This window comes from Chiloscyllium punctatum, chromosome 49 (genome assembly GCF_047496795.1).
Source record: "Chiloscyllium punctatum isolate Juve2018m chromosome 49, sChiPun1.3, whole genome shotgun sequence".
Classification (NCBI taxonomy): domain Eukaryota; kingdom Metazoa; phylum Chordata; class Chondrichthyes; order Orectolobiformes; family Hemiscylliidae; genus Chiloscyllium; species Chiloscyllium punctatum.
The window spans coordinates 34934568-34955530 of record NC_092787.1 but is presented as its reverse complement, the minus strand read 5'-3'; the positions used below and the strand labels follow the sequence as shown (position 1 = coordinate 34955530).

Sequence of the window (20963 nt, the reverse complement as noted above, 5' to 3'; positions counted from 1 at the left end):
GTAAAGTAGGAATTGCGTCTCCGGGATGTGGTTCACTTCAGACTCACGCGGATCGAACTTTTCAAAACTCTCAGATGTTTTCATACTCAATCTTAGGTGTTCAATAATCTTCTTCACACGTGAAGTCAAAGAAATTCGAAATTGTTCCCCAACCACCGCAAGTGGCCGCTGGGGTGACTCACCGGGGTATAACTTTTCAAAACTCTCAGCTTTTTTCATTCTTAATCTTAAGTGTTCAATAATCTTCTTCACACGTGAAGTCAAAGAAATTCGAAATTGTTCCCCAACCACCGCAAGTGGCTTTCTCTCACTGTTAAATTCCCTCCTGAGGAACCGAGGGTTGCAGGCACATAATTCTTTGAAATTTGAGGTACACGTAGACACGTTGTTTGAAGGTCACCACTCAGCCTCCGATGATCCAGGGAAAACAGCCCAAGACTGTTCACCCGCGGCCTTTTGCTCAAGTCCTTTAAACCTGGCAACATCCATGTAAATCTTTTCTGAACACATTCACATCGGAAGGCTTGAGAGGGGTATAGGACAAATGCTGGCATACAGACGAGGTTAGATTAGGATATCTGCTCGGCATGGACCGATTGGAGCGAAGGGTGTGTTTCTATTTGTCTGTGATGCCAAAACTCAGAGCAAGATCAACTTCTGGAACTTGGTGCCGAAGATAAGATCAGTAATTGAGGCTAACCGAGAATGAGATTATAAGGTTTCTACTGACTAAAGACCTCAATGGCTCAGAGAACAATCGAGGAAAATGTTGAAAATGCATTTTTCATTATCAATCCAGTTTAGCACTGTGTAATGAAGCCAATTCCTCAAATAAGTGAGGAACCAGATGTGAATACAACCGGAAAATCTTACATCACAGCCAATTTCTCAATCGCTGAGGTATAACTCGCGATATTGGGAGGCCCGCGACGGCGCGGCTCCAGTGGCGCAATCGGTCAGCGCGCGGTACTTATATGTCAGTGTTTCTGCGTGCGTAATGCCGAGGTTATTAGTTAGAGCCTCACCTGGAGCAGTTTTATCTACTAGTGACCAAAGAGTCTCTTGGAAAATTCCAGTTTCTCTGGTTTGGTAAATGTCATTTCCTGAGAAAGGTCTCGGCAGTCAAACAACGTATCCTGGGAATATTTGAAACGTCAAGACATATCTGGGCAGGAACGTCAATCGGTAACCTTGTTCAGCTCAAAAATGCTTCCAATCAGCGGTCTGCTTGATTTAAATTGCCGGCAAGCCCTGTTTAGTTGGTATTTCTTTATTCAACTGGCTACAAACTCACACAGGTCGATGTCGTAATCAAAAAGGAATTAGATTGATCTCATTGAACCGTGTGAATGTTATATTCGGCTTTGCTTGGAACATTTGTCTGATTAAAATAAAGATCTGCTGAGAAGAAGAGGATCAAAATGCAAATAAGACGGAACCTTGTTTGTGGGTTTCTTGGGCGGAGATCAGAGTGTACGAAATGGACCTAGCATCATCTGAAAGTGATCAAACCTTTAAGGCACCAGGGTAAAGTAGGAATTGCGTCTCCGGGATGTGGTTCACTTCAGACTCACGCGGATCGAACTTTTCAAAACTCTCAGATGTTTTCATACTCAATCTTAGGTGTTCAATAATCTTCTTCACACGTGAAGTCAAAGAAATTCGAAATTGTTCCCCAACCACCGCAAGTGGCCGCTGGGGTGACTCACCGGGGTATAACTTTTCAAAACTCTCAGCTTTTTTCATTCTTAATCTTAAGTGTTCAATAATCTTCTTCACACGTGAAGTCAAAGAAATTCGAAATTGTTCCCCAACCACCGCAAGTGGCTTTCTCTCACTGTTAAATTCCCTCCTGAGGAACCGAGGGTTGCAGGCACATAATTCTTTGAAATTTGAGGTACACGTAGACACGTTGTTTGAAGGTCACCACTCAGCCTCCGATGATCCAGGGAAAACAGCCCAAGACTGTTCACCCGCGGCCTTTAGCTCAAGTCCTTTAAACCTGGCAACATCCATGTAAATCTTTTCTGAACACATTCACATCGGAAGGCTTGAGAGGGATATAGGACAAATGCTGGCATACAGACGAGGTTAGATTAGGATATCTGCTCGGCATGGACCGATTGGAGCGAAGGGTGTGTTTCTATTTGTCTGTGATGCCAAAACTCAGAGCAAGATCAACTTCTGGAACTTGGTGCCGAAGATAAGATCAGTAATTGAGGCTAACCGAGAATGAGATTATAAGGATTCTACTGACTAAAGACCTCAATGGCTCAGAGAACAATCGAGGAAAATGTTGAAAATGCATTTTTCATTATCAATCCAGTTTAGCACTGTGTAATGAAGCCAATTCCTCAAATAAGTGAGGAACCAGATGTGAATACAACCGGAAAATCTTACATCACAGCCAATTTCTCAATCGCTGAAGTATAACTCGCTATCGCGGGAGGCCCGCCACGGCGCGGCTCCAGTGGCGCAATCGGTCAGCGCGCGGTACTTATATGTCAGTGTTTCTGCGTGCGTGATGCCGAGGTTGTGAGTTCGAACCTCACCTGGAGCAGTTTTATCTTCTCGTGACCAAAGAGTCTCTTGGAAAATTCCAGTTTCTCTGGTTTGGCAAATGTCATTTCCTGAGAAAGGTCTCGGCAGTCAAACAACGTATCCTGGGAATATTTGAAACGTCAAGACATATCTGGGCAGGAACGTCAATCGGTAACCTTGTTCAGCTCAAAAATGCTTCCAATCAGCGGTCTGCTTGATTTAAATTGCCGGCAAGCCCTGTTTAGTTGGTATTTCTTTATTCAACTGGCTACAAACTCACACAGGTCGATGTAGTAATCAAAAAGGAATTAGATTGATCTCATTGAACCGTGTGAATGTTATATTCGGCTTTGCTTGGAACATTTGTCTGATTAAAATAAAGATCTGCTGAGAAGAAGAGGATCAAAATGCAAATAAGACGGAACCTTGTTTGTGGGTTTCTTGGGCGGAGATCAGAGTGTACGAAATGGACCTAGCATCATCTGAATGTGATCAAACCTTTAAGGCACCAGGGTAAAGTAGGAATTGCGTCTCCGGGATGTGGTTCACTTCAGACTCACGCGGATCGAACTTTTCAAAACTCTCAGATGTTTTCATACTCAATCTTAGGTGTTCAATAATCTTCTTCACACGTGAAGTCAAAGAAATTCGAAATTGTTCCCCAACCACCGCAAGTGGCCGCTGGGGTGACTCACCGGGGTATAACTTTTCAAAACTCTCAGCTTTTTTCATTCTTAATCTTCAGTGTTCAATAATCTTCTTCACACGTGAAGTCAAGAAATTCGAAATTGTTCCCCAACCACCGCAAGTGGCTTTCTCTCACTGTTAAATTCCCTCCTGAGGAACCGAGGGTTGCAGGCACATAATTCTTTGAAATTTGAGGTACACGTAGACACGTTGTTTGAAGGTCACCACTCAGCCTCCGATGATCCAGGGAAAACAGCCCAAGACTGTTCACCCGCGGCCTTTAGCTCAAGTCCTTTAAACCTGGCAACATCCATGTAAATCTTTTCTGAACACATTCACATCGGAAGGCTTGAGAGGGATATAGGACAAATGCTGGTATACAGACGAGGTTAGATTAGGATATCTGCTCGGCATGGACCGATTGGAGCGAAGGGTGTGTTTCTATTTGTCTGTGATGCCAAAACTCAGAGCAAGATCAACTTCTGGAACTTGGTGCCGAAGATAAGATCAGTAATTGAGGCTAACCGAGAATGAGATTATAAGGTTTCTACTGACTAAAGACCTCAATGGCTCAGAGAACAATCGAGGAAAATGTTGAAAATGCATTTTTCATTATCAATCCAGTTTAGCACTGTGTAATGAAGCCAATTCCTCAAATAAGTGAGGAACCAGATGTGAATACAACCGGAAAATCTTACATCACAGCCAATTTCTCAATCGCTGAGGTATAACTCGCGATATTGGGAGGCTCGCGACGCCGCGGCTCCAGTGGCGCAATCGGTCAGCGCGCGGTACTTATATGTCAGTGTTTCTGCGTGCGTGATGCCGAGGTTGTGAGTTCGAACCTCACCTGGAGCAGTTTTATCTACTCGTGACCAAAGAGTCTCTTGGAAAATTCCAGTTTCTCTGGTTTGGCAAATGTCATTTCCTGAGAAAGGTCTCGGCAGTCAAACAACGTATCCTGGGAATATTTGAAACGTCAAGACATATCTGGGCAGGAACGTCAATCGGTAACCTTGTTCAGCTCAAAAATGCTTCCAATCAGCGGTCTGCTTGATTTAAATTGCCGGCAAGCCCTGTTTAGTTGGTATTTCTTTATTCAACTGGCTACAAACTCACACAGGTTGATGTCGTAATCAAAAAGGAATTAGATTGATCTCATTGAACCGTGTGAATGTTATATTCGGCTTTGCTTGGAACATTTGTCTGATTAAAATAAAGATCTGCTGAGAAGAAGAGGATCAAAATGCAAATAAGACGGAACCTTGTTTGTGGGTTTCTTGGGCGGAGATCAGAGTGTACGAAATGGACCTAGCATCATCTGAATGTGATCAAACCTTTAAGGCACCAGGGTAAAGTAGGAATTGCGTCTCCGTGATGTGGTTCACTTCAGACTCACGCGGATCGAACTTTTCAAAACTCTCAGATGTTTTCATACTCAATCTTAGGTGTTCAATAATCTTCTTCACACGTGAAGTCAAAGAAATTCGAAATTGTTCCCCAACCACCGCAAGTGGCCGCTGGGGTGACTCACCGGGGTATAACTTTTCAAAACTCTCAGCTTTTTTCATTCTTAATCTTAAGTGTTCAATAATCTTCTTCACACGTGAAGTCAAAGAAATTCGAAATTGTTCCCCAACCACCGCAAGTGGCTTTCTCTCACTGTTAAATTCCCTCCTGAGGAACCGAGGGTTGCAGGCACATAATTATTTGAAATTTGAGGTACACGTAGACACGTTGTTTGAAGGTCACCACTCAGCCTCCGATGATCCAGGGAAAACAGCCCAAGACTGTTCACCCGCGGCCTTTAGCTCAAGTCCTTTAAACCTGGCAACATCCATGTAAATCTTTTCTGAACACATTCACATCGGAAGGCTTGAGAGGGGTATAGGACAAATGCTGGCATACAGACGAGGTTAGATTAGGATATCTGCTCGGCATGGACCGATTGGAGCGAAGGGTGTGTTTCTATTTGTCTGTGATGCCAAAACTCAGAGCAAGATCAACTTCTGGAACTTGGTGCCGAAGATAAGATCAGTAATTGAGGCTAACCGAGAATGAGATTATAAGGTTTCTACTGACTAAAGACCTCAATGGCTCAGAGAACAATCGAGGAAAATGTTGAAAATGCATTTTTCATTATCAATCCAGTTTAGCACTGTGTAATGAAGCCAATTCCTCAAATAAGTGAGGAACCAGATGTGAATACAACCGGAAAATCTTACATCACAGCCAATTTCTCAATCGCTGAAGTATAACTCGCTATCGCGGGAGGCCCGCGACGGCGCGGCTCCAGTGGCGCAATCGGTCAGCGCGCGGTACTTATATGTCAGTGTTTCTGCGTGCGTGATGCCGAGGTTGTGAGTTCGAACCTCACCTGGAGCAGTTTTATCTTCTCGTGACCAAAGAGTCTCTTGGAAAATTCCAGTTTCTCTGGTTTGGCAAATGTCATTTCCTGAGAAAGGTCTCGGCAGTCAAACAACGTATCCTGGGAATATTTGAAACGTCAAGACATATCTGGGCAGGAACGTCAATCGGTAACCTTGTTCAGCTCAAAAATGCTTCCAATCAGCGGTCTGCTTGATTTAAATTGCCGGCAAGCCCTGTTTAGTTGGTATTTCTTTATTCAACTGGCTACAAACTCACACAGGTCGATGTAGTAATCAAAAAGGAATTAGATTGATCTCATTGAACCGTGTGAATGTTATATTCGGCTTTGCTTGGAACATTTGTCTGATTAAAATAAAGATCTGCTGAGAAGAAGAGGATCAAAATGCAAATAAGACGGAACCTTGTTTGTGGGTTTCTTGGGCGGAGATCAGAGTGTACGAAATGGACCTAGCATCATCTGAATGTGATCAAACCTTTAAGGCACCAGGGTAAAGTAGGAATTGCGTCTCCGGGATGTGGTTCACTTCAGACTCACGCGGATCGAACTTTTCAAAACTCTCAGATGTTTTCATACTCAATCTTAGGTGTTCAATAATCTTCTTCACACGTGAAGTCAAAGAAATTCGAAATTGTTCCCCAACCACCGCAAGTGGCCGCTGGGGTGACTCACCGGGGTATAACTTTTCAAAACTCTCAGCTTTTTTCATTCTTAATCTTAAGTGTTCAATAATCTTCTTCACACGTGAAGTCAAGAAATTCGAAATTGTTCCCCAACCACCGCAAGTGGCTTTCTCTCACTGTTAAATTCCCTCCTGAGGAACCGAGGGTTGCAGGCACATAATTCTTTGAAATTTGAGGTACACGTAGACACGTTGTTTGAAGGTCACCACTCAGCCTCCGATGATCCAGGGAAAACAGCCCAAGACTGTTCACCCGCGGCCTTTAGCTCAAGTCCTTTAAACCTGGCAACATCCATGTAAATCTTTTCTGAACACATTCACATCGGAAGGCTTGAGAGGGATATAGGACAAATGCTGGTATACAGACGAGGTTAGATTAGGATATCTGCTCGGCATGGACCGATTGGAGCGAAGGGTGTGTTTCTATTTGTCTGTGATGCCAAAACTCAGAGCAAGATCAACTTCTGGAACTTGGTGCCGAAGATAAGATCAGTAATTGAGGCTAACCGAGAATGAGATTATAAGGTTTCTACTGACTAAAGACCTCAATGGCTCAGAGAACAATCGAGGAAAATGTTGAAAATGCATTTTTCATTATCAATCCAGTTTAGCACTGTGTAATGAAGCCAATTCCTCAAATAAGTGAGGAACCAGATGTGAATACAACCGGAAAATCTTACATCACAGCCAATTTCTCAATCGCTGAGGTATAACTCGCGATATTGGGAGGCTCGCGACGCCGCGGCTCCAGTGGCGCAATCGGTCAGCGCGCGGTACTTATATGTCAGTGTTTCTGCGTGCGTGATGCCGAGGTTGTGAGTTCGAACCTCACCTGGAGCAGTTTTATCTACTCGTGACCAAAGAGTCTCTTGGAAAATTCCAGTTTCTCTGGTTTGGCAAATGTCATTTCCTGAGAAAGGTCTCGGCAGTCAAACAACGTATCCTGGGAATATTTGAAACGTCAAGACATATCTGGGCAGGAACGTCAATCGGTAACCTTGTTCAGCTCAAAAATGCTTCCAATCAGCGGTCTGCTTGATTTAAATTGCCGGCAAGCCCTGTTTAGTTGGTATTTCTTTATTCAACTGGCTACAAACTCACACAGGTTGATGTCGTAATCAAAAAGGAATTAGATTGATCTCATTGAACCGTGTGAATGTTATATTCGGCTTTGCTTGGAACATTTGTCTGATTAAAATAAAGATCTGCTGAGAAGAAGAGGATCAAAATGCAAATAAGACGGAACCTTGTTTGTGGGTTTCTTGGGCGGAGATCAGAGTGTACGAAATGGACCTAGCATCATCTGAATGTGATCAAACCTTTAAGGCACCAGGGTAAAGTAGGAATTGCGTCTCCGTGATGTGGTTCACTTCAGACTCACGCGGATCGAACTTTTCAAAACTCTCAGATGTTTTCATACTCAATCTTAGGTGTTCAATAATCTTCTTCACACGTGAAGTCAAAGAAATTCGAAATTGTTCCCCAACCACCGCAAGTGGCCGCTGGGGTGACTCACCGGGGTATAACTTTTCAAAACTCTCAGCTTTTTTCATTCTTAATCTTAAGTGTTCAATAATCTTCTTCACACGTGAAGTCAAAGAAATTCGAAATTGTTCCCCAACCACCGCAAGTGGCTTTCTCTCACTGTTAAATTCCCTCCTGAGGAACCGAGGGTTGCAGGCACATAATTCTTTGAAATTTGAGGTACACGTAGACACGTTGTTTGAAGGTCACCACTCAGCCTCCGATGATCCAGGGAAAACAGCCCAAGACTGTTCACCCGCGGCCTTTAGCTCAAGTCCTTTAAACCTGGCAACATCCATGTAAATCTTTTCTGAACACATTCACATCGGAAGGCTTGAGAGGGGTATAGGACAAATGCTGGCATACAGACGAGGTTAGATTAGGATATCTGCTCGGCATGGACCGATTGGAGCGAAGGGTGTGTTTCTATTTGTCTGTGATGCCAAAACTCAGAGCAAGATCAACTTCTGGAACTTGGTGCCGAAGATAAGATCAGTAATTGAGGCTAACCGAGAATGAGATTATAAGGTTTCTACTGACTAAAGACCTCAATGGCTCAGAGAACAATCGAGGAAAATGTTGAAAATGCATTTTTCATTATCAATCCAGTTTAGCACTGTGTAATGAAGCCAATTCCTCAAATAAGTGAGGAACCAGATGTGAATACAACCGGAAAATCTTACATCACAGCCAATTTCTCAATCGCTGAAGTATAACTCGCTATCGCGGGAGGCCCGCGACGGCGCGGCTCCAGTGGCGCAATCGGTCAGCGCGCGGTACTTATATGTCAGTGTTTCTGCGTGCGTGATGCCGAGGTTGTGAGTTCGAACCTCACCTGGAGCAGTTTTATCTTCTCGTGACCAAAGAGTCTCTTGGAAAATTCCAGTTTCTCTGGTTTGGCAAATGTCATTTCCTGAGAAAGGTCTCGGCAGTCAAACAACGTATCCTGGGAATATTTGAAACGTCAAGACATATCTGGGCAGGAACGTCAATCGGTAACCTTGTTCAGCTCAAAAATGCTTCCAATCAGCGGTCTGCTTGATTTAAATTGCCGGCAAGCCCTGTTTAGTTGGTATTTCTTTATTCAACTGGCTACAAACTCACACAGGTCGATGTAGTAATCAAAAAGGAATTAGATTGATCTCATTGAACCGTGTGAATGTTATATTCGGCTTTGCTTGGAACATTTGTCTGATTAAAATAAAGATCTGCTGAGAAGAAGAGGATCAAAATGCAAATAAGACGGAACCTTGTTTGTGGGTTTCTTGGGCGGAGATCAGAGTGTACGAAATGGACCTAGCATCATCTGAATGTGATCAAACCTTTAAGGCACCAGGGTAAAGTAGGAATTGCGTCTCCGGGATGTGGTTCACTTCAGACTCACGCGGATCGAACTTTTCAAAACTCTCAGATGTTTTCATACTCAATCTTAGGTGTTCAATAATCTTCTTCACACGTGAAGTCAAAGAAATTCGAAATTGTTCCCCAACCACCGCAAGTGGCCGCTGGGGTGACTCACCGGGGTATAACTTTTCAAAACTCTCAGCTTTTTTCATTCTTAATCTTAAGTGTTCAATAATCTTCTTCACACGTGAAGTCAAGAAATTCGAAATTGTTCCCCAACCACCGCAAGTGGCTTTCTCTCACTGTTAAATTCCCTCCTGAGGAACCGAGGGTTGCAGGCACATAATTCTTTGAAATTTGAGGTACACGTAGACACGTTGTTTGAAGGTCACCACTCAGCCTCCGATGATCCAGGGAAAACAGCCCAAGACTGTTCACCCGCGGCCTTTAGCTCAAGTCCTTTAAACCTGGCAACATCCATGTAAATCTTTTCTGAACACATTCACATCGGAAGGCTTGAGAGGGATATAGGACAAATGCTGGTATACAGACGAGGTTAGATTAGGATATCTGCTCGGCATGGACCGATTGGAGCGAAGGGTGTGTTTCTATTTGTCTGTGATGCCAAAACTCAGAGCAAGATCAACTTCTGGAACTTGGTGCCGAAGATAAGATCAGTAATTGAGGCTAACCGAGAATGAGATTATAAGGTTTCTACTGACTAAAGACCTCAATGGCTCAGAGAACAATCGAGGAAAATGTTGAAAATGCATTTTTCATTATCAATCCAGTTTAGCACTGTGTAATGAAGCCAATTCCTCAAATAAGTGAGGAACCAGATGTGAATACAACCGGAAAATCTTACATCACAGCCAATTTCTCAATCGCTGAGGTATAACTCGCGATATTGGGAGGCTCGCGACGGCGCGGCTCCAGTGGCGCAATCGGTCAGCGCGCGGTACTTATATGTCAGTGTTTCTGCGTGCGTGATGCCGAGGTTGTGAGTTCGAACCTCACCTGGAGCAGTTTTATCTACTCGTGACCAAAGAGTCTCTTGGAAAATTCCAGTTTCTCTGGTTTGGCAAATGTCATTTCCTGAGAAAGGTCTCGGCAGTCAAACAACGTATCCTGGGAATATTTGAAACGTCAAGACATATCTGGGCAGGAACGTCAATCGGTAACCTTGTTCAGCTCAAAAATGCTTCCAATCAGCGGTCTGCTTGATTTAAATTGCCGGCAAGCCCTGTTTAGTTGGTATTTCTTTATTCAACTGGCTACAAACTCACACAGGTTGATGTCGTAATCAAAAAGGAATTAGATTGATCTCATTGAACCGTGTGAATGTTATATTCGGCTTTGCTTGGAACATTTGTCTGATTAAAATAAAGATCTGCTGAGAAGAAGAGGATCAAAATGCAAATAAGACGGAACCTTGTTTGTGGGTTTCTTGGGCGGAGATCAGAGTGTACGAAATGGACCTAGCATCATCTGAATGTGATCAAACCTTTAAGGCACCAGGGTAAAGTAGGAATTGCGTCTCCGTGATGTGGTTCACTTCAGACTCACGCGGATCGAACTTTTCAAAACTCTCAGATGTTTTCATACTCAATCTTAGGTGTTCAATAATCTTCTTCACACGTGAAGTCAAAGAAATTCGAAATTGTTCCCCAACCACCGCAAGTGGCCGCTGGGGTGACTCACCGGGGTATAACTTTTCAAAACTCTCAGCTTTTTTCATTCTTAATCTTAAGTGTTCAATAATCTTCTTCACACGTGAAGTCAAAGAAATTCGAAATTGTTCCCCAACCACCGCAAGTGGCTTTCTCTCACTGTTAAATTCCCTCCTGAGGAACCGAGGGTTGCAGGCACATAATTCTTTGAAATTTGAGGTACACGTAGACACGTTGTTTGAAGGTCACCACTCAGCCTCCGATGATCCAGGGAAAACAGCCCAAGACTGTTCACCCGCGGCCTTTAGCTCAAGTCCTTTAAACCTGGCAACATCCATGTAAATCTTTTCTGAACACATTCACATCGGAAGGCTTGAGAGGGGTATAGGACAAATGCTGGCATACAGACGAGGTTAGATTAGGATATCTGCTCGGCATGGACCGATTGGAGCGAAGGGTGTGTTTCTATTTGTCTGTGATGCCAAAACTCAGAGCAAGATCAACTTCTGGAACTTGGTGCCGAAGATAAGATCAGTAATTGAGGCTAACCGAGAATGAGATTATAAGGTTTCTACTGACTAAAGACCTCAATGGCTCAGAGAACAATCGAGGAAAATGTTGAAAATGCATTTTTCATTATCAATCCAGTTTAGCACTGTGTAATGAAGCCAATTCCTCAAATAAGTGAGGAACCAGATGTGAATACAACCGGAAAATCTTACATCACAGCCAATTTCTCAATCGCTGAGGTATAACTCGCGATATTGGGAGGCCCGCGACGGCGCGGCTCCAGTGGCGCAATCGGTCAGCGCGCGGTACTTATATGTCAGTGTTTCTGCGTGCGTAATGCCGAGGTTATTAGTTCGAACCTCACCTGGAGCAGTTTTATCTACTCGTGACCAAAGAGTCTCTTGGAAAATTCCAGTTTCTCTGGTTTGGCAAATGTCATTTCCTGAGAAAGGTCTCGGCAGTCAAACAACGTATCCTGGGAATATTTGAAACGTCAAGACATATCTGGGCAGGAACGTCAATCGGTAACCTTGTTCAGCTCAAAAATGCTTCCAATCAGCGGTCTGCTTGATTTAAATTGCCGGCAAGCCCTGTTTAGTTGGTATTTCTTTATTCAACTGGCTACAAACTCACACAGGTCGATGTCGTAATCAAAAAGGAATTAGATTGATCTCATTGAACCGTGTGAATGTTATATTCGGCTTTGCTTGGAACATTTGTCTGATTAAAATAAAGATCTGCTGAGAAGAAGAGGATCAAAATGCAAATAAGACGGAACCTTGTTTGTGGGTTTCTTGGGCGGAGATCAGAGTGTACGAAATGGACCTAGCATCATCTGAATGTGATCAAACCTTTAAGGCACCAGGGTAAAGTAGGAATTGCGTCGCCGGGATGTGGTTCACTTCAGACTCACGCGGATCGAACTTTTCAAAACTCTCAGATGTTTTCATACTCAATCTTAGGTGTTCAATAATCTTCTTCACACGTGAAGTCAAAGAAATTCGAAATTGTTCCCCAACCACCGCAAGTGGCCGCTGGGGTGACTCACCGGGGTATAACTTTTCAAAACTCTCAGCTTTTTTCATTCTTAATCTTAAGTGTTCAATAATCTTCTTCACACGTGAAGTCAAAGAAATTCGAAATTGTTCCCCAACCACCGCAAGTGGCTTTCTCTCACTGTTAAATTCCCTCCTGAGGAACCGAGGGTTGCAGGCACATAATTCTTTGAAATTTGAGGTACACGTAGACACGTTGTTTGAAGGTCACCACTCAGCCTCCGATGATCCAGGGAAAACAGCCCAAGACTGTCACCCGCGGCCTTTAGCTCAAGTCCTTTAAACCTGGCAACATCCATGTAAATCTTTTCTGAACACATTCACATCGGAAGGCTTGAGAGGGATATAGGACAAATGCTGGCATACAGACGAGGTTAGATTAGGATATCTGCTCGGCATGGACCGATTGGAGCGAAGGGTGTGTTTCTATTTGTCTGTGATGCCAAAACTCAGAGCAAGATCAACTTCTGGAACTTGGTGCCGAAGATAAGATCAGTAATTGAGGCTAACCGAGAATGAGATTATAAGGTTTCTACTGACTAAAGACCTCAATGGCTCAGAGAACAATCGAGGAAAATGTTGAAAATGCATTTTTCATTATCAATCCAGTTTAGCACTGTGTAATGAAGCCAATTCCTCAAATAAGTGAGGAACCAGATGTGAATACAACCGGAAAATCTTACATCACAGCCAATTTCTCAATCGCTGAAGTATAACTCGCTATCGCGGGAGGCCCGCGACGGCGCGGCTCCAGTGGCGCAATCGGTCAGCGCGCGGTACTTATATGTCAGTGTTTCTGCGTGCGTGATGCCGAGGTTGTGAGTTCGAACCTCACCTGGAGCAGTTTTATCTTCTCGTGACCAAAGAGTCTCTTGGAAAATTCCAGTTTCTCTGGTTTGGCAAATGTCATTTCCTGAGAAAGGTCTCGGCAGTCAAACAACGTATCCTGGGAATATTTGAAACGTCGAGACATATCTGGGCAGGAACGTCAATCGGTAACCTTGTTCAGCTCAAAAATGCTTCCAATCAGCGGTCTGCTTGATTTAAATTGCCGGCAAGCCCTGTTTAGTTGGTATTTCTTTATTCAACTGGCTACAAACTCACACAGGTCGATGTAGTAATCAAAAAGGAATTAGATTGATCTCATTGAACCGTGTGAATGTTATATTCGGCTTTGCTTGGAACATTTGTCTGATTAAAATAAAGATCTGCTGAGAAGAAGAGGATCAAAATGAAAATAAGACGGAACCTTGTTTGTGGGTTTCTTGGGCGGAGAGCAGAGTGTACGAAATGGACCGAGCATCATCTGAATGTGATCAAACCTTTAAGGCACCAGGGTAAAGTAGGAATTGCGTCTCCGGGATGTGGTTCACTTCAGACTCACGCGGATCGAACTTTTCAAAACTCTCAGCTTTTTTCATTCTTAATCTTAAGTGTTCAATAATCTTCTTCACACGTGAAGTCAAAGAAATTCGAAATTGTTCCCCAACCACCGCAAGTGGCTTTCTCTCACTGTTAAATTCCCTCCTGAGGAACCGAGGGTTGCAGGCACATAATTCTTTGAAATTTGAGGTACACGTAGACACGTTGTTTGAAGGTCACCACTCAGCCTCCGATGATCCAGGGAAAACAGCCCAAGACTGTTCACCCGCGGCCTTTAGCTCAAGTCCTTTAAACCTGGCAACATCCATGTAAATCTTTTCTGAACACATTCACATCGGAAGGCTTGAGAGGGATATAGGACAAATGCTGGCATACAGACGAGGTTAGATTAGGATATCTGCTCGGCATGGACCGATTGGACCGAAGGGTGTGTTTCTATTTGTCTGTGATGCCAAAACTCAGAGCAAGATCAACTTCTGGAACTTGGTGCCGAAGATAAGATCAGTAATTGAGGCTAACCGAGAATGAGATTATAAGGTTTCTACTGACTAAAGACCTCAATGGCTCAGAGAACAATCGAGGAAAATGTTGAAAATGCATTTTTCATTATCAATCCAGTTTAGCACTGTGTAATGAAGCCAATTCCTCAAATAAGTGAGGAACCAGATGTGAATACAACCGGAAAATCTTACATCACAGCCAATTTCTCAATCGCTGAAGTATAACTCGCTATCGCGGGAGGCCCGCGACGGCGCGGCTCCAGTGGCGCAATCGGTCAGCGCGCGGTACTTATATGTTAGTGTTTCTGCGTGCGTGATGCCGAGGTTGTGAGTTCGAACCTCACCTGGAGCAGTTTTATCTTCTCGTGACCAAAGAGTCTCTTGGAAAATTCCAGTTTCTCTGGTTTGGCAAATGTCATTTCCTGAGAAAGGTCTCGGCAGTCAAACAACGTATCCTGGGAATATTTGAAACGTCGAGACATATCTGGGCAGGAACGTCAATCGGTAACCTTGTTCAGCTCAAAAATGCTTCCAATCAGCGGTCTGCTTGATTTAAATTGCCGGCAAGCCCTGTTTAGTTGGTATTTCTTTATTCAACTGGCTACAAACTCACACAGGTCGATGTAGTAATCAAAAAGGAATTAGATTGATCTCATTGAACCGTGTGAATGTTATATTCGGCTTTGCTTGGAACATTTGTCTGATTAAAATAAAGATCTGCTGAGAAGAAGAGGATCAAAATGAAAATAAGACGGAACCTTGTTTGTGGGTTTCTTGGGCGGAGAGCAGAGTGTACGAAATGGACCGAGCATCATCTGAATGTGATCAAACCTTTAAGGCACCAGGGTAAAGTAGGAATTGCGTCTCCGGGATGTGGTTCACTTCAGACTCACGCGGATCGAACTTTTCAAAACTCTCAGCTTTTTTCATTCTTAATCTTAAGTGTTCAATAATCTTCTTCACACGTGAAGTCAAAGAAATTCGAAATTGTTCCCCAACCACCGCAAGTGGCTTTCTCTCACTGTTAAATTCCCTCCTGAGGAACCGAGGGTTGCAGGCACATAATTCTTTGAAATTTGAGGTACACGTAGACACGTTGTTTGAAGGTCACCACTCAGCCTCCGATGATCCAGGGAAAACAGCCCAAGACTGTTCACCCGCGGCCTTTAGCTCAAGTCCTTTAAACCTGGCAACATCCATGTAAATCTTTTCTGAACACATTCACATCGGAAGGCTTGAGAGGGATATAGGACAAATGCTGGCATACAGACGAGGTTAGATTAGGATATCTGCTCGGCATGGACCGATTGGACCGAAGGGTGTGTTTCTATTTGTCTGTGATGCCAAAACTCAGAGCAAGATCAACTTCTGGAACTTGGTGCCGAAGATAAGATCAGTAATTGAGGCTAACCGAGAATGAGATTATAAGGTTTCTACTGACTAAAGACCTCAATGGCTCAGAGAACAATCGAGGAAAATGTTGAAAATGCATTTTTCATTATCAATCCAGTTTAGCACTGTGTAATGAAGCCAATTCCTCAAATAAGTGAGGAACCAGATGTGAATACAACCGGAAAATCTTACATCACAGCCAATTTCTCAATCGCTGAAGTATAACTCGCTATCGCGGGAGGCCCGCGACGGCGCGGCTTCAGTGGCGCAATCGGTCAGCGCGCGGTACTTATATGTCAGTGTTTCTGCGTGCGTGATGCCGAGGTTGTGAGTTCGAACCTCACCTGGAGCAGTTTTATCTTCTCGTGACCAAAGAGTCTCTTGGAAAATTCCAGTTTCTCTGGTTTGGCAAATGTCATTTCCTGAGAAAGGTCTCGGCAGTCAAACAACGTATCCTGGGAATATTTGAAACGTCGAGACATATCTGGGCAGGAACGTCAATCGGTAACCTTGTTCAGCTCAAAAATGCTTCCAATCAGCGGTCTGCTTGATTTAAATTGCCGGCAAGCCCTGTTTAGTTGGTATTTCTTTATTCAACTGGCTACAAACTCACACAGGTCGATGTAGTAATCAAAAAGGAATTAGATTGATCTCATTGAACCGTGTGAATGTTATATTCGGCTTTGCTTGGAACATTTGTCTGATTAAAATAAAGATCTGCTGAGAAGAAGAGGATCAAAATGAAAATAAGACGGAACCTTGTTTGTGGGTTTCTTGGGCGGAGAGCAGAGTGTACGAAATGGACCGAGCATCATCTGAATGTGATCAAACCTTTAAGGCACCAGGGTAAAGTAGGAATTGCGTCTCCGGGATGTGGTTCACTTCAGACTCACGCGGATCGAACTTTTCAAAACTCTCAGCTTTTTTCATTCTTAATCTTAAGTGTTCAATAATCTTCTTCACACGTGAAGTCAAAGAAATTCGAAATTGTTCCCCAACCACCGCAAGTGGCTTTCTCTCACTGTTAAATTCCCTCCTGAGGAACCGAGGGTTGCAGGCACATAATTCTTTGAAATTTGAGGTACACGTAGACACGTTGTTTGAAGGTCACCACTCAGCCTCCGATGATCCAGGGAAAACAGCCCAAGACTGTTCACCCGCGGCCTTTAGCTCAAGTCCTTTAAACCTGGCAACATCCATGTAAATCTTTTCTGAACACATTCACATCGGAAGGCTTGAGAGGGATATAGGACAAATGCTGGCATACAGACGAGGTTAGATTAGGATATCTGCTCGGCATGGACCGATTGGACCGAAGGGTGTGTTTCTATTTGTCTGTGATGCCAAAACTCAGAGCAAGATCAACTTCTGGAACTTGGTGCCGAAGATAAGATCAGGAATTGAGGCGAACCGAGAAAGAGATTAAAAGGTTTCTACTGACTAAAGACCTCAATGGCTCAGAGAACAATCGAGGAAAATGTTGAAAATGCATTTTTCATTATCAATCCAGTTTAGCACTGTGTAATGAAGCCAATTCCTCAAATAAGTGAGGAACCGAATGTGAATACAACCGGAAAATCTTACATCACAGCCAATTTCTCAATCGCTGAAGTATAACTCGCTATCGCGGGAGGCCCGCGACGGCGCGGCTCCAGTGGCGCAATCGGTCAGCGCGCGGTACTTATATGTCAGTGTTTCTGCGTGCGTGATGCCGAGGTTGTGAGTTCGAACCTCACCTGGAGCAGTTTTATCTTCTCGTGACCAAAGAGTCTCTTGGAAAATTCCAGTTTCTCTGGTTTGGCAAATGTCATTTCCTGAGAAAGGTCTCGGCAGTCAAACAACGTATCCTGGGAATATTTGAAACGTCGAGACATATCTGGGCAGGAACGTCAATCGGTAACCTTGTTCAGCTCAAAAATGCTTCCAATCAGCGGTCTGCTTGATTTAAATTGCCGGCAAGCCCTGTTTAGTTGGTATTTCTTTATTCAACTGGCTACAAACTCACACAGGTCGATGTAGTAATCAAAAAGGAATTAGATTGATCTCATTGAACCGTGTGAATGTTATATTCGGCTTTGCTTGGAACATTTGTCTGATTAAAATAAAGATCTGCTGAGAAGAAGAGGATCAAAATGAAAATAAGACGGAACCTTGTTTGTGGGTTTCTTGGGCGGAGAGCAGAGTGTACGAAATGGACCGAGCATCATCTGAATGTGATCAAACCTTTAAGGCACCAGGGTAAAGTAGGAATTGCGTCTCCGGGATGTGGTTCACTTCAGACTCACGGGGATCGAACTTTTCAAAACTCTCAGCTTTTTTCATTCTTAATCTTAAGTGTTCAATAATCTTCTTCACACGTGAAGTCAAAGAAATTCGAAATTGTTCCCCAACCACCGCAAGTGGCTTTCTCTCACTGTTAAATTCCCTCCTGAGGAACCGAGGGTTGCAGGCACATAATTCTTTGAAATTTGAGGTACACGTAGACACGTTGTTTGAAGGTCACCACTCAGCCTCCGATGATCCAGGGAAAACAGCCCAAGACTGTTCACCCGCGGCCTTTAGCTCAAGTCCTTTAAACCTGGCAACATCCATGTAAATCTTTTCTGAACACATTCACATCGGAAGGCTTGAGAGGGATATAGGACAAATGCTGGCATACAGACGAGGTTAGATTAGGATATCTGCTCGGCATGGACCGATTGGAGCGAAGGGTGTGTTTCTATTTGTCTGTGATGCCAAAACTCAGAGCAAGATCAACTTCTGGAACTTGGTGCCGAAGATAAGATCAGTAATTGAGGCTAACCGAGAATGAGATTATAAGGTTTCTACTGACTAAAGACCTCAATGGCTCAGAGAACAATCGAGGAAAATGTTGAAAATGCATTTTTCATTATCAATCCAGTTTAGCACTGTGTAATGAAGCCAATTCCTCAAATAAGTGAGGAACCAGATGTGAATACAACCGGAAAATCTTACATCACAGCCAATTTCTCAATCGCTGAAGTATAACTCGCTATCGCGGGAGGCCCGCGACGGCGCGGCTCCAGTGGCGCAATCGGTCAGCGCGCGGTACTTATATGTTAGTGTTTCTGCGTGCGTGATGCCGAGGTTGTGAGTTCGAACCTCACCTGGAGCAGTTTTATCTTCTCGTGACCAAAGAGTCTCTTGGAAAATTCCAGTTTCTCTGGTTTGGCAAATGTCATTTCCTGAGAAAGGTCTCGGCAGTCAAACAACGTATCCTGGGAATATTTGAAACGTCGAGACATATCTGGGCAGGAACGTCAATCGGTAACCTTGTTCAGCTCAAAAATGCTTCCAATCAGCGGTCTGCTTGATTTAAATTGCCGGCAAGCCCTGTTTAGTTGGTATTTCTTTATTCAACTGGCTACAAACTCACACAGGTCGATGTAGTAATCAAAAAGGAATTAGATTGATCTCATTGAACCGTGTGAATGTTATATTCGGCTTTGCTTGGAACATTTGTCTGATTAAAATAAAGATCTGCTGAGAAGAAGAGGATCAAAATGCAAATAAGACGGAACCTTGTTTGTGGGTTTCTTGGGCGGAGATCAGAGTGTACGAAATGGACCGAGCCTCATCTGAATGTGATCAAACCTTTAAGGCACCAGGGTAAAGTAGGAATTGCGTCTCCGGGATGTGGTTCACTTCAGACTCACGCGGATCGAACTTTTCAAAACTCTCAGATGTTTTCATACTCAATCTTAGGTGTTCAATAATCTTCTTCACACGTGAAGTCAAAGAAATTCGAAATTGTTCCCCAACCACCGCAAGTGGCCGCTGGGGTGACTCACCGGGGTATAACTTTTCAAAACTCTCAGCTTTTTTCATTCTTAATCTTAAGTGTTCAATAATCTTCTTCACACGTGAAGTCAAAGAAATTCGAAATTGTTCCCCAACCACCGCAAGTGGCTTTCTCTCACTGTTAAATTCCCTCCTGAGGAACCGAGGGTTGCAGGCACATAATTCTTTGAAATTTGAGGTACACGTAGACACGTTGTTTGAAGGTCACCACTCAGCCTCCCATGATCCAGGGAAAACAGCCCAAGACTGTTCACCCGCGGCCTTTAGCTCAAGTCCTTTAAACCTGGCAACATCCATGTAAATCTTTTCTGAACACATTCACATCGGAAGGCTTGAGAGGGATATAGGACAAATGCTGGCATACAGACGAGGTTAGATTAGGATATCTGCTCGGCATGGACCGATTGGACCGAAGGGTGTGTTTCTATTTGTCTGTGATGCCAAAACTCAGAGCAAGATCAACTTCTGGAACTTGGTGCCGAAGATAAGATCAGTAATTGAGGCTAACCGAGAATGAGATTATAAGGTTTCTACTGACTAAAGACCTCAATGGCTCAGAGAACAATCGAGGAAAATGTTGAAAATGCATTTTTCCTTATCAATCCAGTTTAGCACTGTGTAATGAAGCCAATTCCTCAAATAAGTGAGGAACCAGATGTGAATACAACCGGAAAATCTTACATCACAGCCAATTTCTCAATCGCTGAGGTATAACTCGCGATATTGGGAGGCTCGCGACGGCGCGGCTCCAGTGGCGCAATCGGTCAGCGCGCGGTACTTATATGTCAGTGTTTCTGCGTGCGTAATGCCGAGGTTGTGAGTTCGAGCGTCACCGGGAGCAGTTTTACCTACTCGTGACCAAAGAGTCTCTTGGAAAATTCCAGTTTCTCTGGTTTGGCAAATGTCATTTCCTGAGAAAGGTCTCGGCAGTCAAACAACGTATCCTGGGAATATTTGAAACGTCAAGACATATCTGGGCAGGAACGTCAATCGGTAACCTTGTTCAGCTCAAAAATGCTTCCAATCAGCGGTCTGCTTGATTTAAATTGCCGGCAAGCCCTGTTTAGTTGGTATTTCTTTATTCAACTGGCTACAAACTCACACAGGTCGATGTAGTAATCAAAAAGGAATTAGATTGATCTCATTGAACCGTGTGAATGTTATATTCGGCTTTGCTTGGAACATTTGTCTGATTAAAATAAAGATCTGCTGAGAAGAAGAGGATCAAAATGCAAATAAGACGGAACCTTGTTTGTGGGTTTCTTGGGTGGAGATCAGAGTGTACGAAATGGACCTATCATCATCTGAATGTGATCAAACCTTTATGGCACCAGGGTAAAGTAGGAATTGCGTCTCCGGGATGTGGTTCACTTCAGACTCACGCGGATCGAACTTTTCAAAACTCTCAGATGTTTTCATACTCAATCTTAGGTGTTCAATAATCTTCTTCACACGTGAAGTCAA

The 20963-nt window shown here is 43.7% G+C and overlaps 13 non-coding genes across 13 annotated transcripts; all 13 read left to right on the top strand.

Annotated features, from left to right (window-relative positions):
* Positions 1-2464: 2464 nt before the first annotated feature.
* trnai-uau (transfer RNA isoleucine (anticodon UAU)) lies at positions 2465-2560 on the top strand. The gene is made up of 2 exons: positions 2465-2502; positions 2525-2560. It is a non-coding gene; the product is annotated as a tRNA-Ile (tRNA).
* A 1430-nt stretch (positions 2561-3990) lies between these two features.
* Positions 3991-4086, top strand: trnai-uau (transfer RNA isoleucine (anticodon UAU)). Its single transcript has 2 exons — positions 3991-4028; positions 4051-4086. It is a non-coding gene; the product is annotated as a tRNA-Ile (tRNA).
* A 1431-nt stretch (positions 4087-5517) lies between these two features.
* Positions 5518-5613, top strand: trnai-uau (transfer RNA isoleucine (anticodon UAU)). The gene is made up of 2 exons: positions 5518-5555; positions 5578-5613. It is a non-coding gene; the product is annotated as a tRNA-Ile (tRNA).
* A 1430-nt stretch (positions 5614-7043) lies between these two features.
* Positions 7044-7139, top strand: trnai-uau (transfer RNA isoleucine (anticodon UAU)). The gene is made up of 2 exons: positions 7044-7081; positions 7104-7139. It is a non-coding gene; the product is annotated as a tRNA-Ile (tRNA).
* A 1431-nt stretch (positions 7140-8570) lies between these two features.
* On the top strand, positions 8571-8666 carry trnai-uau (transfer RNA isoleucine (anticodon UAU)). Its single transcript has 2 exons — positions 8571-8608; positions 8631-8666. It is a non-coding gene; the product is annotated as a tRNA-Ile (tRNA).
* Positions 8667-10096: 1430 nt separating this feature from the next.
* Positions 10097-10192, top strand: trnai-uau (transfer RNA isoleucine (anticodon UAU)). The gene is made up of 2 exons: positions 10097-10134; positions 10157-10192. It is a non-coding gene; the product is annotated as a tRNA-Ile (tRNA).
* A 1431-nt stretch (positions 10193-11623) lies between these two features.
* trnai-uau (transfer RNA isoleucine (anticodon UAU)) lies at positions 11624-11719 on the top strand. Its single transcript has 2 exons — positions 11624-11661; positions 11684-11719. It is a non-coding gene; the product is annotated as a tRNA-Ile (tRNA).
* A 1430-nt stretch (positions 11720-13149) lies between these two features.
* trnai-uau (transfer RNA isoleucine (anticodon UAU)) lies at positions 13150-13245 on the top strand. Its single transcript has 2 exons — positions 13150-13187; positions 13210-13245. It is a non-coding gene; the product is annotated as a tRNA-Ile (tRNA).
* A 1296-nt stretch (positions 13246-14541) lies between these two features.
* On the top strand, positions 14542-14637 carry trnai-uau (transfer RNA isoleucine (anticodon UAU)). Its single transcript has 2 exons — positions 14542-14579; positions 14602-14637. It is a non-coding gene; the product is annotated as a tRNA-Ile (tRNA).
* Positions 14638-15933: 1296 nt separating this feature from the next.
* trnai-uau (transfer RNA isoleucine (anticodon UAU)) lies at positions 15934-16029 on the top strand. Its single transcript has 2 exons — positions 15934-15971; positions 15994-16029. It is a non-coding gene; the product is annotated as a tRNA-Ile (tRNA).
* A 1296-nt stretch (positions 16030-17325) lies between these two features.
* Positions 17326-17421, top strand: trnai-uau (transfer RNA isoleucine (anticodon UAU)). Its single transcript has 2 exons — positions 17326-17363; positions 17386-17421. It is a non-coding gene; the product is annotated as a tRNA-Ile (tRNA).
* Positions 17422-18717: 1296 nt separating this feature from the next.
* Positions 18718-18813, top strand: trnai-uau (transfer RNA isoleucine (anticodon UAU)). The gene is made up of 2 exons: positions 18718-18755; positions 18778-18813. It is a non-coding gene; the product is annotated as a tRNA-Ile (tRNA).
* Positions 18814-20244: 1431 nt separating this feature from the next.
* trnai-uau (transfer RNA isoleucine (anticodon UAU)) lies at positions 20245-20340 on the top strand. The gene is made up of 2 exons: positions 20245-20282; positions 20305-20340. It is a non-coding gene; the product is annotated as a tRNA-Ile (tRNA).
* The last annotated feature ends 623 nt before the right edge of the window (positions 20341-20963 follow it).